The 19,024-nt window shown below is 40.5% G+C and overlaps 1 long non-coding RNA gene across 4 annotated transcripts; it reads right to left on the bottom strand.

Moving 5' to 3' along the window:
• Nucleotides 1–13,287: 13,287 nt before the first annotated feature.
• Nucleotides 13,288–17,840, bottom strand: LOC133714015 (uncharacterized). Of its 4 annotated transcripts, none has more exons than XR_009848399.1 (10): nucleotides 17,533–17,840; nucleotides 17,349–17,445; nucleotides 16,492–17,244; nucleotides 16,321–16,393; nucleotides 15,487–15,587; nucleotides 15,243–15,350; nucleotides 14,674–14,759; nucleotides 14,454–14,581; nucleotides 13,983–14,249; nucleotides 13,288–13,697 (listed from the first exon to the last, which is right to left on the bottom strand). It is a non-coding gene; the product is annotated as an uncharacterized LOC133714015 (long non-coding RNA). The 4 variants fall into 4 exon arrangements; XR_009848397.1 differs by having other exon boundaries at nucleotides 15,243–15,334; XR_009848398.1 differs by having other exon boundaries at nucleotides 15,243–15,296.
• Nucleotides 17,841–19,024: the final 1,184 nt, after the last annotated feature.

Genomic DNA, 19,024 nt, shown 5'->3' with positions numbered 1-19,024 from the left:
GTCCCCATTGGCCTCTTTATAATAGGTAAAAAACTAAAGTAAATATCCGGCTAATTTATATGGCACTTAATTTCTACTTTCTCAATCTCTTCATTTCTTCAACTGGGGCCATGATGATCTGATATCTTCTGGGGAAATGGAATTAATTCTCCTGGAAAAAGGAGAAGATCTGGCAGCGAAATTAATGAATCAACTTAACTGGCAGCTTAATGGTAAGACCCTATTTCAATGGATATTAGCTAATTTTGAACATCTATTTGCATGCCATTTAATTTGTATTGTTGTACGGCTAGACTTGCCACAGAAGTGATACCATTTCAGTTTGGGATAAAACAAAAAGTATATATTCAAAATTCTAAATCTTAAACTTAAGATTAGTCGACTAAACAGATTCGATATTGGTCTTAATTCGAAAATCTCAATGAGATCTTTCTGGTGGTGCCTACAATTTATGTTAATGATGGGTGTATGTATAAAAATTTAGATTCATGTTGATGTTTACAACAATTAACCTTGAGAAGGGTAGAATAGAAAACTCAAAAGTCTTGAGTTATTAAAAACAAACACCAAAAAGGGCATATCAAATTTTTTTTGCCAGTTTCCTATATAGGAAAATTTTGGCGGCTAATCGGCTGTGTGGTCCTTTGATTTGAATTGGGGTTTGGTTCCAAATATTAGCTCGATCATATAAAGATCTTTGTGGTACTATGATCGGGAACTTGATTTCACAAGTAAAGAACTATAGTTATTGATCAGAAATAACTATAACCCTAATAAGTTTTACATATGTACGTAGGCACGTATATGAAAATTAACTAGAAGCTTAAAAATAAGACCCTATTTCAATGGATATTGCCTAATTCTGAACCTCTATTCCGTGCCATTTAATTTGTTTATTCACTCAAACCAGTTTTTAGCCTTTAATCATGCAAGATATACACTATTTACATGATCAAGTCTAAAAATTGACCCAAAGTGGGCATGCATTGTCACTAATTTATGAAGAAATTAAGGAATTAGTTTACTAATGGTTGTGATTGATCATATTAGAGAGTATAAGGGCATATGTGATTAAATTAAAGTTTGGAGGCACAGACAATTTCAGGCATAAAGTTTAAGGAGGTAAAATGAACTTAACGCATAGTTTCTAATGTTGGACATATGCATGGTATACTACAACACTTTCAGTCCATGCTAAAACACTTTTATAATTAGCTCGTGATCAGGAATTACGGTCGACACTTTTTGTTAAAATAATATCTGGTTCACAATACTAAGTGGGGTCTGTCTTTATAGTTTGTGAAAAATATAAGGTAGATTCATCTAATCCACTCATACATGTAGCCTAAATATCTTTTGGCTTAATTGTATCAATCCTTCGATAACTGTTTTCTTCTATTGTTGCCTATTATCTTATACTCCATTATACATATTCCATTTGCAAGCTTAAAGGGTTACTCAGTAGAGATATTAATTTATGTTGTAGATGAATCAACTGTAGTCTGAGCTAAGGCTTGCTCGGTCTTTGATAGCTGAGAGGGATACTGAATAACTGAAATCCAGTAAGTTCGAATGAACAACAGGCAGGTCTCTTTAAAATCATTAGAAATTTTTCAATGTTTTCTCGAGAACCTAAAATTTCTGCTAATTGATCCTACATTTTTATCCCTTTAACTGGAGTGTACTAATACTTTAACAGTACGTGGAGGAGAATGAAAGATTGAGAGCTATATTAAGAGAATGGAGTACCCGAGCAGAAAAGATATTGTTATCGATCTGTACTATACTTTCGGTGGATGACTATCAACTTTGTCAAATCTACAATGTTTGCCGACTTAAATTTTGTAATTCAAGATATTAAAGCTTAAGCGAGCATTAGAAGCTGAGCGGATGTCCAATCTTGAACTACAGGAGAAGATCAACTCTCATGATAAACCAATTACAGACGTCAGCTGAACCAACCAAGTAGCTTGGAGCTTGATCACTTTTTGTAATCTTGTATCTGTTTAGTTATTTAGATTAGATAACAAAAGTTCGGAAGGAAAATGGATATGAGGAACAAAACATGCACATAACATTTGCGAAGAATCTTAAAAAGATCTCGGACTTCTTTTTCAAGTAAGAAACCCTTGCATCCAAGAGTTTTTAGTTTCCTTTACTCACTCGTGTTAAGGTTATTGAAGAAGAATGTCAAGGCTAGGTCAAACAGATTTGTCTCAGACTGAAACACGTGTCGGTGCATAAGGGGGAATCTTCAGCTGTTACACGGTTACTCATTAAAAAAATAAAAATAATAAAAAAAAACAAAGAAATTTATGTTAAAGAAGTATATATGAACCTGTAAAATTACCAGAGAAAATATCAACATAATTAGATTCTTCTTCTTCGCGCTTTCGTTGTTTGGCTTAGTTCTTCATTCTTTTTCTAACTTCATCATCATCAAAATCCTAGCAGCTCGGAACATACAGTTGATCAACCAGAAGATCATTTATGCAGAAAGAATTGGCTCATATTTATGAAGGGTGAAGTCCGGTCATACTTCAGATACATGCATGATAACTCTATTTAAAATTGGAGAACCACGAACCGTAACATATCTATGAATGCATGTATATGATGACCGTTTCAAATCTTATAAAGAACCCTAGCTAGCTAGTACTACATTGTGGGAGAACTTGCCACGCTCTTGAGTAATCCATCAGGGAATCTAGTGCGATAAGGATCATTACAACAATCTCAATATATTGATCAAGAAAGGAACATTTAATTGTTACTAAAAAATAGGAACACACCTGATATGATAAATAGGAATTGGGGAAGAAAGAAAGAGGGGCTCTGAGAATTTTATTAGATACAACCAAAAAAGAAAAATTTCCTAAGAATAATCGGTTCACCTTACATAGGTTTACACAATCTGCTAGCTAGCTTGTGCTTCAATTTGGGTTAATCTTAGTTAGTTGGTAAACTTGCTATGCACATGCATGCTTAATTAGCTCAGCTGTAAGGCAATGACATCTACCAAAACTCAGTTCGTCTAGTCATTAGGGTTCATAATTACTAGACTATTAAATTATCATTGGTGTTGGATTTATGCTAGCTTCAAGAATACTTCGTATAGATTAACACGACTGTGAAGAATGCCGTAGCCTTTGCATCCGAACTGGTACTGCAAGATGAAATTAGCTATAGCCTATGGTAATGAAATAAAAACAATCTCAAACGACATACGTGCGTGATTGACTTTATCTTTTTCTTTTGTGATAAGGTAAATTGGCCTCCAACGATTAATATTAAGAAAGCAACCATTATCTAACAGTGGTTCGAATTGAAGAGGCTTCATTACTAGCAATGAAAATCAGTAAAACCACAATATTCCAGAGTTTGTCAAATGCAACAAGAAAGGTATAAAACTAGATACAAAACGAAAGATGGTTTACCTTTAGGAAATCCTGCTTTTTTTTTTCTTTTTTATTGGGGCAAAGTGTCGAGTCTGTTTTTGAATATTATGGCCAAGAGAGATATAGAGTCTACCTTTTACCTGTTTATATAAATATAGTTTATGACCTAGTCTGCTCATTTTTATGCAACAAGCCAACAAGTTTCTTCAAATACAGCAGTTGTGTGGGTATGTCTGTGATGGTAGCACAGCCCAGTACGCAATCAGTCAATCACTCAAATGGTAAAAAAATAAAATAATGAATGACTTAATTATGAAATACAGTCGGATATATACTTCTTTTTTGAGATTGATTCGACTGATGAGAGTTACCCCAGTAATTTTATGACTAATGCAGCATCATTTCCCAGAATTGCACTGGAATGGCAAAGAAAGAGCAGTTGTACGTCTTGGGCAAAAAGAGAAATCGAGAAGCAGAGAATCAAGGAAATGGAAGTGCTTAATTAATGGTCAAGGGAGCTCTGGTAACGGGCAGAGTGGGTTTTGTGTAAGAGTGAGATTAATACTATTTAAGAGTGCCTTGATGGGATGGTGTCATGGGGATGGGTAGGGAGTCCAGATTGTAAAGATCTAGATTTGTTGAATGGGGTTTGGTAGAATGTTAGAGGGATGAACTTAAGATGAGAAAAGCTGGTGGTCGTGTGTTAAATACTGGGGTGGTTGTAGCGACTAAGGTAGGGAGGAAGATACACTCACGGGAACTGAGACATGCTCAGGGAGAGAAAACTAGCTAGTATCAGAATATGAAGAAACTTGGATTTAGTTTTCACAAAGATATAGATGCTTTCTTGTACGTACAAGAGCATGCAGATACCTTATGCATGGAGGAAATAGTTGCGGGAGGGGAAGTACGTAGTCAGAGCTCGCTACTTTTATAACAAAGTCTCTCTCTCTTTTTGAATGAGACCACTGATCATGTGAGTCCATTGTAAATTGTAATTGAGATATAGGTTTCCATAACATTTAAAAATAGTACTATTGCGGTATTGCCCTATATCTCAATTACAATGTACAATTGCGTATGAATAATATTATTAGCCTATTAGGTCATCTTCGCCCAGCCAAAACATGATGTATCGATCCTAACTGTAGTAAACATATGTATGACTAAGTTTTTGAGAGACTCGCTCATTGGCAAATCATGCTCATCGTGAAAAGTACGTAACACCTAAATAAGTTTCAAAAAGATAACATTTTAGATGGTGGTAATCGTGTCTTATTATCTAGACTATTAACTCAAATCTCAAATGTATTGATTAATTACTTGCTCCTTTGACTTACGATGAAACAATAACTAAGAGTGGTGATGCATGCGACCCAAACAGCGTGCAGACCGGGAAGGCTGTGCATATATATATATATATATATATATATATATATATATATATATATATATATATATATATATGTTACAGGCATCCTATATATGTTATTACAGACATTTTTTTGGCTTTTGAACACTGAATAAACTACAACACCCATCTACCACCATCTTCTAAGAATTGAGTTATTATTTTCTTTTGTACATTCAGATGCTGACCTGATCCATATATAATAGTGCAGCTGACAGTAGCAACTGATGAAGTTTTAGTGCATTATCTTCTGTTCAAAAAGACAGTAGCAACTGAAGCAACTTATTCATCATGAGCTACCTAGGAGCTCCAGGCGGTAGGTGTAGCTCTTGCAAAATATATTAAATTGGATTAATTTCAGTTTACCCCCCTGAGGTTTGGGGGTGTCATCATGTCACCCCCTCGACTCTCAATTTTGAATTTTTACCCCCCAAACTTTCCAATTTCAGTCAGTCATGTCCAATTTCTCAGATTCCGTCCAAATTGGACGTTAATTCTGACGATCTTGTTTGGCGCAAAAACCAGTTGGCTCGCAAACTGTCTCTTTTGAGCGTGTGCGCAGGCATGCCAGCACCGTGGGGTGCAGTCGTCGGGGTAGTCCCTTGACCTGACTTCTTCTTCAAGCGTTTGTGGACGAGGAGAGCACCAACCTCGCCACAAGGTTCTTCTCTAGCCTTACGGATAAGGACTTTCTGCCTTAAGGATAAGGACTTTGGGTGTGATCTCTTCGCGTCACCGAATCGATACTTAGTATTGCAGACTAAGCAGAGCAATCACTGGGAAGTTTGGAGAAAGCACGGGTTGCGCTAAAGCGTGACTTTAGCTTCGCTGGGTTGCGAGGGCGTTACCCTTGCTTCGCTGGTAGTAACGGTGGCGGTTGCGCTCGCAGTCGGCTCCTGGGGAGACTGGGACTGGAAGTACGGTCGCCGGGTTGGTCTGGTGATGCTGACAGTCGGCTCTCGGAGAGACTAGGACTGGCGCACGGTCACCGGGTTTCAACGAGGTTGAAGGTTTGCTCCGGGGAGGCTTTGTAATCGCTAGGATTGATTGATATGAGAGAGGTCCTTCCTTTGTCCTTGAAACCTGGTATATATACCTAGGGTTTTGACTGTTCCTTGTTATAAAAGGGATATTGATTGAAGTTTCCTATTCAGTCCTCGCTACCCGACTCCAATAAGGTTTCGTTTTCCTCGCGGATCACGGAATGGGTGAAGCTGTAACCCAAACCTGAGTAGGCTTATTTTTTGGGCCGCAGGTATCGGCCCGCTATGCTAAATCCACTAAAGGATCTTGCCAAAATTACTTTTGGGCTCAAACATTGCCCCCCAGGCCCCGATATCAGGCCCATATGTGTAATTGATTGAAGGGGACTAAAATGACACGTCTGATGATCGAAACGATGCAATTAATGAAGGTTGTGTCTATTCGCTTGGCAAAACATCTTTTCGTCGCATCGTTTCCCTCACAAAATCTTTTATTTAAATACCGCAGCCACTCTAGGCCTGTCACATCAGAAACCCTTCCAGTCTCTTAAACCCAGAAAAACTCTCGCTCCATACCCACTTTGCAGAAACCCAGAAATGGCCCCGCCAAAGAAAGTAATCATCGATCAGGAAGAAGAACTCACTGATGGCATTGCTCGCACCTGGGGAGTCAAAATTGGTGCCCGCTGTCGCGCTCATACTTCCGTCCAGAGACCTTTGCTTCTCAGGCTTTCAAATCATCACGCCGGACTAGGTCCGACACCGCAAGACTCCATTCCCGACGATGCCATCGTCCTCTACAGCCTGCCCATTCGTCGACCCACTCAAGTCCTCCGGAGGACCACTGCAGATTTCAGCAGTTGGGGTGCGCATAATCATCGAGCAAAAATAGGGCATTGGCCATCCAAAATCAGCCCAGAGGAGCTCTCCTGGTACCGTGAAGTAAGAGCATGAGATTTGACTCGCTGGGACAGGGCAGGTATTACCCACACCATCGATTTATGCTTTCGCCTTCCTCGCGGTGGAAATCGCTCACCACTCGCTGCCTTTCTTTGCTTTTGGCATACTGCCACCAACACCTTTGATTTTCGATTTGGCCAAATGAGTATAACATTGTTGGATATCCTCACCATTACTGGATTGCCCATCGATGGCGAGCCCTACCTGCATGGCCAATTCGATTCTGATACCTTTGCATCAACCATGGCCCAAACTGGCCGGAGCGCTCATAGCGGCTCCTATCCGCGGTGGGTGACCCACTATCGCAAGGAGCGCAATGCGACTGGTGGTATTGCTTTCCTGGAGTACTGGCTCTGCAAGTTCATTTTCTATACTTCTGCTTGTAAGCCCACTGGTGCTTGGACTCTTCTAGCAACGGCCCTCTACAACGGCCGCCGCGTGGGGTTAGGACAACCAGTGTTGGGTGCCCTCTACCGCACTCTATACCAAGCCACAATGCATCCTTTTGAGACTAGCATTTCTGGCCCCTTTTGGATTCTTGACTTCTGGATTCAAACCTACTTTTCATTCTTCCGCCGCGACGACATTCCTCTGCTACCACCAACTAATGCCCTTCTTGGTCAATGGTTTTGTCGCGAGGCGAGGTACATATCTCCACCATATTCTGAGTGCTTCTCATACTTGTACCTCCTGCATGAAATGCCCTATTGCGATTTAATACTTAATAGGAGATTCCCCGCTCCTCTTGAAAATGGGTTCCTTCCTGGGGCACCTGGTTATAGCGATCGCGCGCGCTTGGCTTTTTGCCGCGCGATCTCTTGTTCAGATATCAGGCTCGCTGTTGACGAACTCACCTATGAGCTTTATGCTCCCAATCACTTTGCTCGCCAGTTTGGTCTCGTCCAATTGGTGCCATTTCCCCTCTATGATGCCTGGAACTACAACACTTCTTGGCGCCGTATTGGCCCCTTAACTGGACCTCCGCCCGAACAAAGCATGCTTGCACTGGTCGATCTCCCTGACTGGGCGGCTAATATCGTCCCCATAGATGGGACCGCTGAAGATTATGATCACTGGTGGAAGGAAGTCTCTGTTAACTGCTGGAGGCAAAGAGATGACGAACTCTTCGCGGCCATCTTCGAAGAACTGAGATATCCTTACGACGCTGATACTGAAGAACTTGCTCGCTTCCATGAAAATGAGGAAAGACCTCCATCGCCTGAACAGGCTCCGCGACCCGCGCGAGCCCCACGCTTGGTTCAGTCTGGAATTGTAATTCGCGAGCATCCTCCAGAGGTAAATTTTTAGCATATTCGTTGTTTCCTTGATCATTTTCACCTTCAAACTCTTAACTCAAAGTTCATAGCAGGGGCGCACACCGCCTTCCAGCAATCGCGCCGCAGGTGTTCCTTTGGTCACTGGCCCAGCCGCTAAGCAGAAAGCAAAGCTGAACAAACCTGAGATAGAGGACTCTTCCTCTGATGATGATGATCCCCAAACTGTAAGGATTCTTTTCTTAGCACGTATCATTTGGTAGCCCTCTCGAATTCTAATTTGACTTTGTTTGATAGATTGCCGCTGCTCTAGCACGCAAACGTAGTCGCGCCGAATTCCGGACCGATCCTTGGGCAACAGATGAACCAATCGCTGATCGACTGGTAATATCCCTGTTTAAAGTGATCATTGCCAACATGTTTTTCCATGTATGATAACATTTCTCTGCATCAGGTTCGTCGTAAGTTTTCGAGGCAAGTTGGGGAAGGCTCCTCTGCTGCCGGCGAGGATGAATCTGGCACGCCAGCCCGAGAAAACAATAGTGACTCTCCCTCTGCCATCAATGCTGCAAGCAACATGCAGTTGGTGGTAATTCCGGCGCAAGTCATAGATGACAGCTCGCCTGAGCTTGAGGAAAGGCTGCCGCTTCTTCGCATTCCCCGCGAGCAACCAATGCTCCTTCTAGAGTCAGGAGTACCTGCCTCGGGTCCAACTTCCGGTGAGATTGCCCCAATACCAACAGCAGATTCCCGCGAGCTACCGGCTGAAGAGGTACTTCTTTTTAACCAGAAACTTTATCTTTACCTTTGACTTGGTTATTCTGAAGACGTTTCTTTCCAGAGTCCAAATGCAGAAGCGGTAGTCAGAGAAATAGCGGATGAGGCTCCTCCTGAACCTGCTCCCAATGTGGTTGGTGAAGAACCTGCTCCCAATGCCCCCCAAGTTATTGAAGTCGAGGAGATAGGAGTACTGCCTGAGCCGGCGCCGGAAGCAGTACCTGTTGCGGAGCCCCTTGAAGCCCCTGTCGCTGAGCAACCTACTCCATCTACTTTAGAACGGCTAGCTCGCGTGCTTGAAGTGACCCCACATGAGGTCGCAGACGACGCCAGAGAAGGTCTTCGTCGCCTTTTGGGCCCTGATATTTTAGTCCCTGGCGCGCCTGCTAAAGTTTTGGAATATCTGAGAGCGCTTCTCCGCGAGGGCGCTGTCTCTGAAGATCAATTTCTCGAGGTTGACCAACTGTTGCAGCAACTCCCGCAAGGGCTCAATGAGAGGGCGGTCGCGAGCGCTCAAGCCAGGCAGACCGAAGCACACTACCAAACCCTTACTCATCAAACAGACAATGCGCGCGATTTCCTGGGCAATCAAGCTGACCTCATCAGGGATCTGACGATCGAGAGGAACCATTTAAGGTCCCAAATTCAGGCCCTCCAGGCCCGGTTGACTGATGTCACTGTTAGGCTCGCCCATGCAGAGCCCCAATTAGAACAACCCCTTGCTGCCTTCGAGGTGCTGTCTCAAGAACTGACTCAAGCTCGAGTAGCTGCCCAACAAGCCGCACAAGCCACCGCGGATGCTAGTTTTCGCCTGGACGAGCTCTTTCTTCGCTTGACCCATGCAGGCCGAAGACTTTTGGGCCTCTGATATTTTGATATCAGGCCCGTATTTGTACGAACAATATAAATTATTAATAATCTAAATATTTAGCCCACATTGCTTGGCCCAAATATATGCTCAATTTACTTCTCAAACAATTTAGCAATTAACTTGCTTTTATTGCTTTTGAAACTGTTTTGAAAAGATAATCTCGAAACAAAGCGGTTACCTTCTTGGAAACTGTCCCGCTTCCCACGCGCTTTCAATTATCTTCATTTCCGAGATCTTTGTATTCAATTCCAACGATACTCTTTATTGATGGCGTTGAACATATTCCAACTGCCCATCGTGCAGTTAAGACCACTGAGACTGGCTCTATAAATACCTGTGCTCCGAGAAGAGAAACTCGATCAAATATGGCCTCGCCAGTAATCATTTCACAAATCCTACTTCTCTTCCTTTTGTTTCTGAAATCTTCTCCTCACGATCTCAGCCTCAACCTCAAATCCTTAGGTTTTATGGCTTAATCTCAATGCCTGGGTAGGTCTTATGGCCTAATCTCAGGTCCATCCGCATGTCTTTGGTCTCTGGAAATCCGGATGGGATTCCCCAGTTTCCATTAGGTTGAAGAACACGCGGCGCTCCTAACGCGGCAAAACCAGATTCTGAGGGATCCTTCTCCCCAGATTTTCTCGCGTGGAGCAGGCGGAAGAAGGGAGGAAGGCCACTCGAGGCCGACTGTTCTTCTTTCGCAGCCTACCTCCGGGAACAGACTGTCAGACTTCTGTCATTCCCCTGGAGGTAGATGTGGTTGTGAATCGCACTCTCCTGCAGACCATCTCCATCCCGGAGGATAATCCGCTAGACGGGTTGGGATGGATTATTTCCTTCCCTCTATCTCCGGTACAAATGAGAGCAGCTGCGACTCAGACCAGATAAGGCATGTGGGTGAAGAGAGGAAGAGTGTTCATGATCACACCTCAACCGCCCCCTTTGTCACCATAAGATCACAAGATCCAAGATCCAAAAATTTTCAGCAGACCTGCAACTCTTATGATTATTAAGCCACTTTTGGCCTTGTAAACCGCAAATGTAATTATCTCGATTTGTAATGCTTCTGGCCGCAAAGCCACTTTATGAATGAAAGTTTCTGAGTATTCTAGTAAAAACTGTTATAAAATAAGGCCTCATGTATAGGCAATATATATATATAAACTGTTAAACGAGGCCTCATGCTTAGGCCATTACATGTAATTCTTAACACATGTTGTCAAGGAACTTGAAACAACTTGAAATAAATGTATAGAGTATTGCCCCCCTAGTATTCGTAGGCGAAGCAAATCCATAAAACAAAGGCCACATGAAAGGCCTGAATATGAAGGGATGATGGGAGCCGAGGAAGACTACGGTTGCCCCCCAGTCTGGGAAGAAGGAGGATCTGGAGGGTCCTCATATTCCCAAACACTAGGGTAATATTTCTTCAGGAAGCGCCCGTTGATGGGATTGCGATGGATGTCGCCGTCCAAATCTTTGAGGTGAAAAGCCCCGCGCTCCAGAATGCGGTGAACAACAAAGGGTCCTTCCCATCGTGGAGTCCATTTACCGCGACCAGTCAATTTCTCGCCAAAGGGCAGAACTGCTTTCCAAACAAGGTCCCCTTCCTTGTAACTGCGGCCACGCGTCCTCTTATCATAGGCGCGGGCGATACGCTGTTTTTCCATTACTAAAACGTCCAAAGCCGCTAAGCGCTGCCCGCTCAAGTCCTCATGCTCCTGCCACATTGCTTGAACAAAATCTTCGCCAATCAGGTGATGCTGATCCTGAACGCGCAAGGATTGAACATTGAGTTCTAGGGGTAAGACTGCATCATGCCCAAACATTAGTGCATAGGGTGTTGTAGCAGTAGGGTTCCTCTTGGAGGTGCGATAAGCCCAAAGAGTCTCATACAATGTATTGTGCCACAAACGAGGATTTTCAGCAAGCATCTTCTTTATAATGGTGATAATAATTTTGTTACTGGCCTCTGCCTGACCATTGGACTGAGCATAGTACGGTGTACTGTGGACGAACTGGATGCCCAACTCGTTGACGAGCTTCTCAACCGCACCGCCCATGAACGCTGCCCCCCTGTCTGAGACAAGCACTTCAGGGATACCAAACCTGCAGATGATGTTCTGAAAAATAAATTGGCGAATAGTGGCACCGGAAGCCTCTTTCAAAGGCTCAGCTTCGACCCATTTGGTAAAGAAATCAGTGGCCACAATGATGAACTTGTGTTGGAGGGAAGAATGAGGGTGAATCATCCCAATCAAGTCCAATGCCCAGCCTCGTGCAGGCCAAGGCTTGATAATCGGCTGCATGGGAATATTGGGAACGTGTTGCACCGGACCATGTGCCTGGCACTCTTGACATCCTTTCGCGAACGTGATACAGTCCTTCAAAATGCTGGGCCAATAATACCCATGTCTGCGGATAAGCCAGCGCATCTTAGGGCCCGCTTGATGGGCGCCACATACTCCGGCGTGGGCTTCGCGCATTAAGCGCTTGGCTTCGCGGCCATAGACACATCGGAAGTCTATGCCATCTTCCCTTCGGCGTCGCAACTCGTCACCCCTGAGGAAATAGTTTAAGGCAAGAAAACGTATCTTCCTGTCTGGCGTAGGATCTGGTTGTTTGAGGTAATCGATCAACGGAATGCGCCAATCGATGTCGATAGGCTCCAGGGTTGCGACGACCGGCTCGTCATTGTTCGATCAATTTACACTATACCACAAAGTTAATCAGACGACAGTTCATTAACTGTCGTCTGAATGAAAAAGCTGCTGTTGTCTAGTAGCCTGTCGTCTGATTGACCTCATTCAGACGACAGTTAAAAACCATTGTCTGTTCAAAATTCACACAACATATATAGCTAAGTATGTGTCGTCTGAATATTTCCAAATTAAAATAATTAGGTTTAACTGTTGTCTGTTACAAACTCACACGACAGTTCATTTATTAACTGTTGAGAAAAGCTATATTACCTCAACAGTTTTAGGAAAACTGTGTTGTGTGATATGAATCTCAGACAACAGCAACACAACTACATGATGTCTGAAATGAATTTCACACCACACAGTTATAATGACACTGTCGTCTGAAATGAATCTCCAACAACCGTCATTGTTATTTTAGTTGTGTCTTATGGAGATCACACAACATCAATTTGTTATTTCTGTTGTCTGAAATGAATCTTAGTCAACATATTATTGTTATATCTGTTGTCTGATTTTAATTTCAGACGACAGTAACTTTATTATACATGTTATCAGAATGGAGATCACACAACATCAATTTGTTATTTCTGTTGTCTGAAATGAATCTTAGTCAACATATTATTGTTATATCTGTTGTCTGATTTGAATATCAGACGACAGTAACTTTATTATACATGTTACTGGAATGGAGATCACACAACATCAATTTGTTATTTCTGTTGTCTGAAATGAAGTTCAGACAACATGTATTATTTGCTGTTTTTAGATGTGTTGTATGAGTAGTTGTCAGACAATGGTTTTGTGAACCCTTCAGTTGTGTGATACCTTTGGAAACTACAGTTATTTGACCTATATATGTTGTCTGAATTAACTTTGCACAATTGTTGCAAATATGAACATTCATATCCTGAACAAATCCAAAATATAACATTGTCATATATCAATGCCACATCTGTTCTTACATTGCCAATCCAAAACATTTCCAAAAGTACATATCCATATCCAGATATGATCAAATCCAGCAATTCTAACCAAAAGTAACCTCAATCTAGTAAGTAATAATAACTAGCTACTACCCCCGCGCGATGCTGCGGGTTTGCATTTTTCCCCAATTTTTGTATGGTATATTAACCAACATTTGTTCAAAAAATGATCATTCTAACCGAAGTTCCTAAACTCTAATTGCAAAGGTAGTTAGCTATTAACAAAATAATCTGCATTTATACTTCAAACCAGTTACTTTACATGAGATTGTCAAAGGTATCATCCTTTGGTTCGGCTGTTGATGAGAAGCTCGTTTGGTCCTGATTCTGGTGCGCTGCCATTAAAAAATGGGGTAGTCAGATAAGAGAAGGTTGAATGGAGCTGCAAATTCTGTTCAAATGATAATCCAATGCACAACCATGAAAGCAACAACTATGAAGCTGATAACAATTATGCAAGCAAACCGATAACTACAAAGCTGACAGGAATATAGTCTGAAACCAATTCACCGGAGCATTTCAAAACAAAAACTCAGTATGAGAAGAAAAATAAAGACACAAATAGATGAGCAATCCAAAACAAACTCAGACCCAGATCCCTGTTCTTCTTTCTATATTACCTGCTATCAACTGATGTCCTGTCTTCTACGTTTGAAGCCTCTTCTCCAACACCGATTCCTCCTCTTCTGCTTTCACAATTTCTCTCTATCTCTACACCTCTTGTCAAATAAATCCAGATCGATCACTCCTTTTTTTCTTTCGCAGTCTGTCTCTGTCTCTGCACTTGAAACAAATAGAATCTCTCAAAAGTGGCAACACAGCAACCTTGACTTCATGGGTTCAGATCCTTGACAGACGCTCCAAGTATCGTCATATATTCAAGCGACCTGTATTTTAAAGAAATGCATGTAGATTAGAGTTCTGAACATACCGCGCTAATAAATCCTCCTAAATATACCATACAATAGCAACCATTAGAAAAAGGAGTACGTTTTGTATTATTAATGCCAAAGTTTACAAATCTATAGACAACTTCTATTTGCGTAGGATGCATGGTGTAGGAAGGTTCTGGGAAGTCAAGTAAAATGTACCTTAATAGTCTTTGCATCAGAAAAAATTTCAAAACTCAAAACTTTAATCTGCAATCTGCATAAGCATCCTTTGTATTTCTCAAAGTCTTCCTATTTCTGTCTCGGTCATGACATTGGAAGTGGGATCCCTGCAAACACAGATGATGAAAATGATGTTGTTAGTACCAAGGTAAACATAACTCGATCTTCTCTATAATTACCTTAGTATATCTTAATTTACCTTTTCATGATGCGACTGATGTTATCCACCAATACTGAAATTCACAGACGGATTTTGAACTGATTGATACATATGGCGAATGATGTCTGGAATAGAGAGGCAAGAACAAATAAAGTTACTCTTGCACCAAACCACCAATACTGCCAAGCTAATCCAACATTCAGTATCATCCTAAAACTTGCATAGCTACAGCTTAGTTAATATCCCTGTGTTCATTTTTTTGGTCCTATGCAGCTGTTACTTATGTTCGGATCTTATAAGATCTTGTTTCCCTTTGTTAATAAACAGAAACACATGAGAAGCTCCCAACTAATAATCATCATAGATTGGAAATATAATTTGATAATGTATATGAACTAAAGGAATGTAGAGCAGTAGAAATAAGGAAAGAAAAAAAACTGTCAAAAGAGAAAAGCAAAGGAAATTAACAAAAAAAAAAATTTCTACAGAACATTAGACTAAACATCAAATTAAAGGAAATTAAAGAAGGGGCCACTAAATGCCCATTCAGTTGAATTTGAGTAATATGCAGTGATAAATAACCAATTAAAGAGATACGAACTACTTACCATTCCAAGTTAAAAACATCATGGCAAGAGCTGCTACCGTACACAATCCTGCACCTGATAATGATGCTTCTGTCAAATCTCTTGCAATTTTTCTGCACATAGGGCAAGCTGTAGTATATATATTTTTTAAAGTATCAGGGAGAAGTCAAATTTTACAGAAGTTTATCCCAGGTTTATTTATATATATAACTTTTTCTTCTGTTTTCAAATAGACACACCAAACCTCAGATCACTATGTAGATACCTCAAAAAAAGAATCAGAACAGTCCCTCTGCCATTGATTCTACCAAAGCGGTCTCTGAAGACTCGTCACACTTGTTGTATCTTGCAATAGTTTGTTTCATACTGTAAAAAGTTGGAACAGACATATAAAATGACTGAAAAAATTATTTAGCTTCTTGGTTTTATAAATAAATTCGTAAAGAGAGAGCTGCTTTGTGTGTCAGAATGAAGAAACTGACAATAAATGTATAACTGAGTGATAGAAAATGTAAAGACCAAAATATAATTACAGGTATAAGGAGTATAGAAATGAGGGGTATGTAGCTGGCCTCCATCACATTAACCATTCAGGATGCTCAGTTCACTAATACTATTGTTTCTGACTGTCATCTAAGCTTGTTATTCTCCATTAGTCACTTGATAAAGTGTCTGAATTTTTATTTATTTTTTTAATATCTACATATGGTCATTACATTCCTATCACTTTGCATACAAAAGTAACTGTGAATGACCTGAGGTAAAATATAGTCACCCTTCTAATGTGATTTTGGTATCTATATTCAAGCGCATCCTATTGTACATGTTGTATTAGAATGAATTCAGTTGGATCAAGTTTGTTTCTTGACATTCATAACCAATATGAAAAAAATGGCAGAAAAATAAAGGAAGAATTCAGAATTTCAATCAAAAGCTCAACACTTATGACAAAATTTCAAAACAGAAACTAATTTATTTAAAGACAGCAAAATCTAAACCAGGAATACGGGTAGATCATTGCTAAGGAATCAGAACTGTAATAGTACATGACATAATTCACAATTAATCAAGATGCAAGATCGCACATAAAGGGTGATACCTTGAAAGCAGACTGAATAGATGAGCAATACAATTGACCTTGCTGCTACTGATAAACGGTATCTGCTGATCAGCTGCCAATCAAAAATAACTATGGTTATAGTTAACGTCGTGAAATGCATTAACAAATGACAAACAGCCCATTGAATGCACTTAAAAACAGCAGAATTACCTCTTGTCTCTAACAATACGAACATCTTGTACTCGGCCAAACCTAGAGAACTTCCTTTCCAAATCTCTCTCTGTAGTTAAGAAGCTGAAACCTGCAACAAATAAATTTCTACCAGGTCTCCCTAATCCAGTTTTCCTATTAGGAGGTGGTGACCAAGAGATGGTTTTAATTTCTATCCACGCAAATATAACTTCTCGAAATAGAGCAATGCTTACAAATTGGTGTGACCTATTTTCCCCTCTCAAGTCCACAATTTCACTTCAAAAGAAAGTGAAAACTTATTGTCATTGTTCATTACTTTCATGCATATGTTTTCACAAGGAACATATATCTATATAATCTGGTTCAATTTCCATTTAGACTAAACATGTATATGTATCCTGAAAGATTAGCTGCTCCATAAGAATGAAAAGACTAATCATGCTAATGACATTGATATGTGACACTTAACAAATTCATGCCAAAAGTTCAAATTCTACGGATGAGCATCAGAGCATTTTCTTCAAATCTGACCTTTAAAACAGTTAAAACATATTCCAAGAGCACTGAAATTAGACAAGAAAATTCAACCACAAAACTGATGTCAGCCTTGATCTAACAAATCAATAATTCCGGGTTATGCTCCCGGAAAACAGGGTGAACACGATAGCTTCATTTACCAATCCAATTGCCAATCCAAAAGAAGTCACCAACCACCACTATCCAATTTCTGGAGTTTACATCAGCTCCATTCTCCAAAAGCAATGAAATAATCTGAATCAAAGCCAGAAAATAACCAAAATCAGAAAAATCAAACGGTCATCAATTTCAAATGGGAAGCAAACCCAGAAAAAGAAAAAAAGAAAACCCAAAACGACCTCGTTGTGCCCTTTAGCTGCAGCAAAATGGAGAGGAGAGTTAAGCCCACCAAATTGCACTTAATCGTATCGTCGTCTCCAGAAGCAATGAACAGAACTGCAATTAGGTTTTCAATAACAATCAAAATCGCGAAACCCAATTGGAAATTTCAGAAATTGGATAATTAAAGCATTGAAATTGGACCTTGATTTGCGCCTTTGACAGCTTTCTTGAACTCCAGTTGCTCCTAGAGTCTTCTTCTCTCTGCTTTAATCGTTGCCTGAGTGGGTCTGCAATTAGTTTGCCGATCTGTTCCTTCTTCGTTTCTCTCCTTACTTCTACAAATTATATGCTGGGCCTTGTTGTATCAGAGCTTGAAGTAAGAAAAACCCGCTGAGATCGACTGAGAGCGAGGTGGAGAGCTACGGTCGGTGAGGTTGAGAGGGTGAGGGGGATTAAGGGTGAGAGCGATGGTGATTGAGGGTGAGAGCGATGGTCAGTCGGAGGGAGGGAGGGAGAGTCAACCCTAATTTTTAGCTAAGGGAGGGAACTCGCGGGTTTATTGCTAGGTTTTGGGTGTTTTGAGAGGGGAAAAAAATAAATATAAATTAATTATTGTTTGTTTTTTTTTTTTCGTTATTCAGACAACAGGTGTCCTTGTTAGTGTCGTCTGAAATCTCTCAAATTTACTAAATGATCATGTGTTGGATGAGTAGAGATGAGACGACCGATTTAAAAAATCTGTCGTCTGACTAACTCAGACGACAGCAAAAACTCATGTGTCGTGTGATGAGTGTCGTGTGATTAACTTATTCTTGTAGTGTTAGCTTAGAAAGTGCACCTCGATGAGTAATTCCCGGCCATTGGCTGGTCCTAAGAACAGTTTCGGAGAAGAACCCTAGAAACAAATTGATCCATCCTCCATTTACTAGACACTTAATTAAGTGTTACGACTACGTAATCACTCAAATGGTAAACCATAAACAAATAATGAAGCAAAACCAGTTAGTTTATTGTAACAGTAAATATTGGTCTTATTTTGAAGATATCGATGATATTTTTCTAATGGTGCCCAGCATAAGTTTTGAGGATATAGATTTAGATTCATGCAATTACAGTTGATTAAGGATAGGGGACAATACGAAGCTCAAAGCTGACTTAATCTATAGTACCAAAAAGGGCAAAGAGAGATATTCACTCCAGTTTCTTATATAGGAACATTTTGAACTGACAAAAGTCAAAGATTTTGTGGTCCTTAATTTCTTTGTTGTTTGGTTCTGAAAATTAAAATCGTTGTGGCTCAACCCTAGAGAGTCTCAGAGAGAGCAGGCATGGGTAGTTGGATGATATAAACCAAACCCTAGCTAGCTTCATATATATACTTCCTGCTTTCTTCTTTTGCATTAATATATAGGCCGGGGAAAATTAACTCAATCTTAATAAAGATATTCAACTACTCTTACAAGTACAACGATCTCGATCATCACAATACTAGCCAGATATTTTGTTGCCAGATCTCGATCATTGAAATGTTAATATTCCAACTAATAACACTACTTTGGTGGTAGCTAGCTAAGTACATATATTTTTTGTTTCGAAGTTCTTTCTCATTGGTTTTGGATTCCTGCTTCAAAACTTCGATGTCAATAGACTGTAAGTTGATATACACACACACATATAGGGAGCAGTACCAAAG

The sequence above is a fragment of the Rosa rugosa genome, chromosome 1 (genome assembly GCF_958449725.1).
Source record: "Rosa rugosa chromosome 1, drRosRugo1.1, whole genome shotgun sequence".
NCBI classification, from domain to species: Eukaryota; Viridiplantae; Streptophyta; class Magnoliopsida; order Rosales; family Rosaceae; genus Rosa; species Rosa rugosa.
The sequence above is the reverse complement of the archived record's forward strand: the minus strand, read 5'-3'. Positions and strand labels throughout refer to the sequence as shown.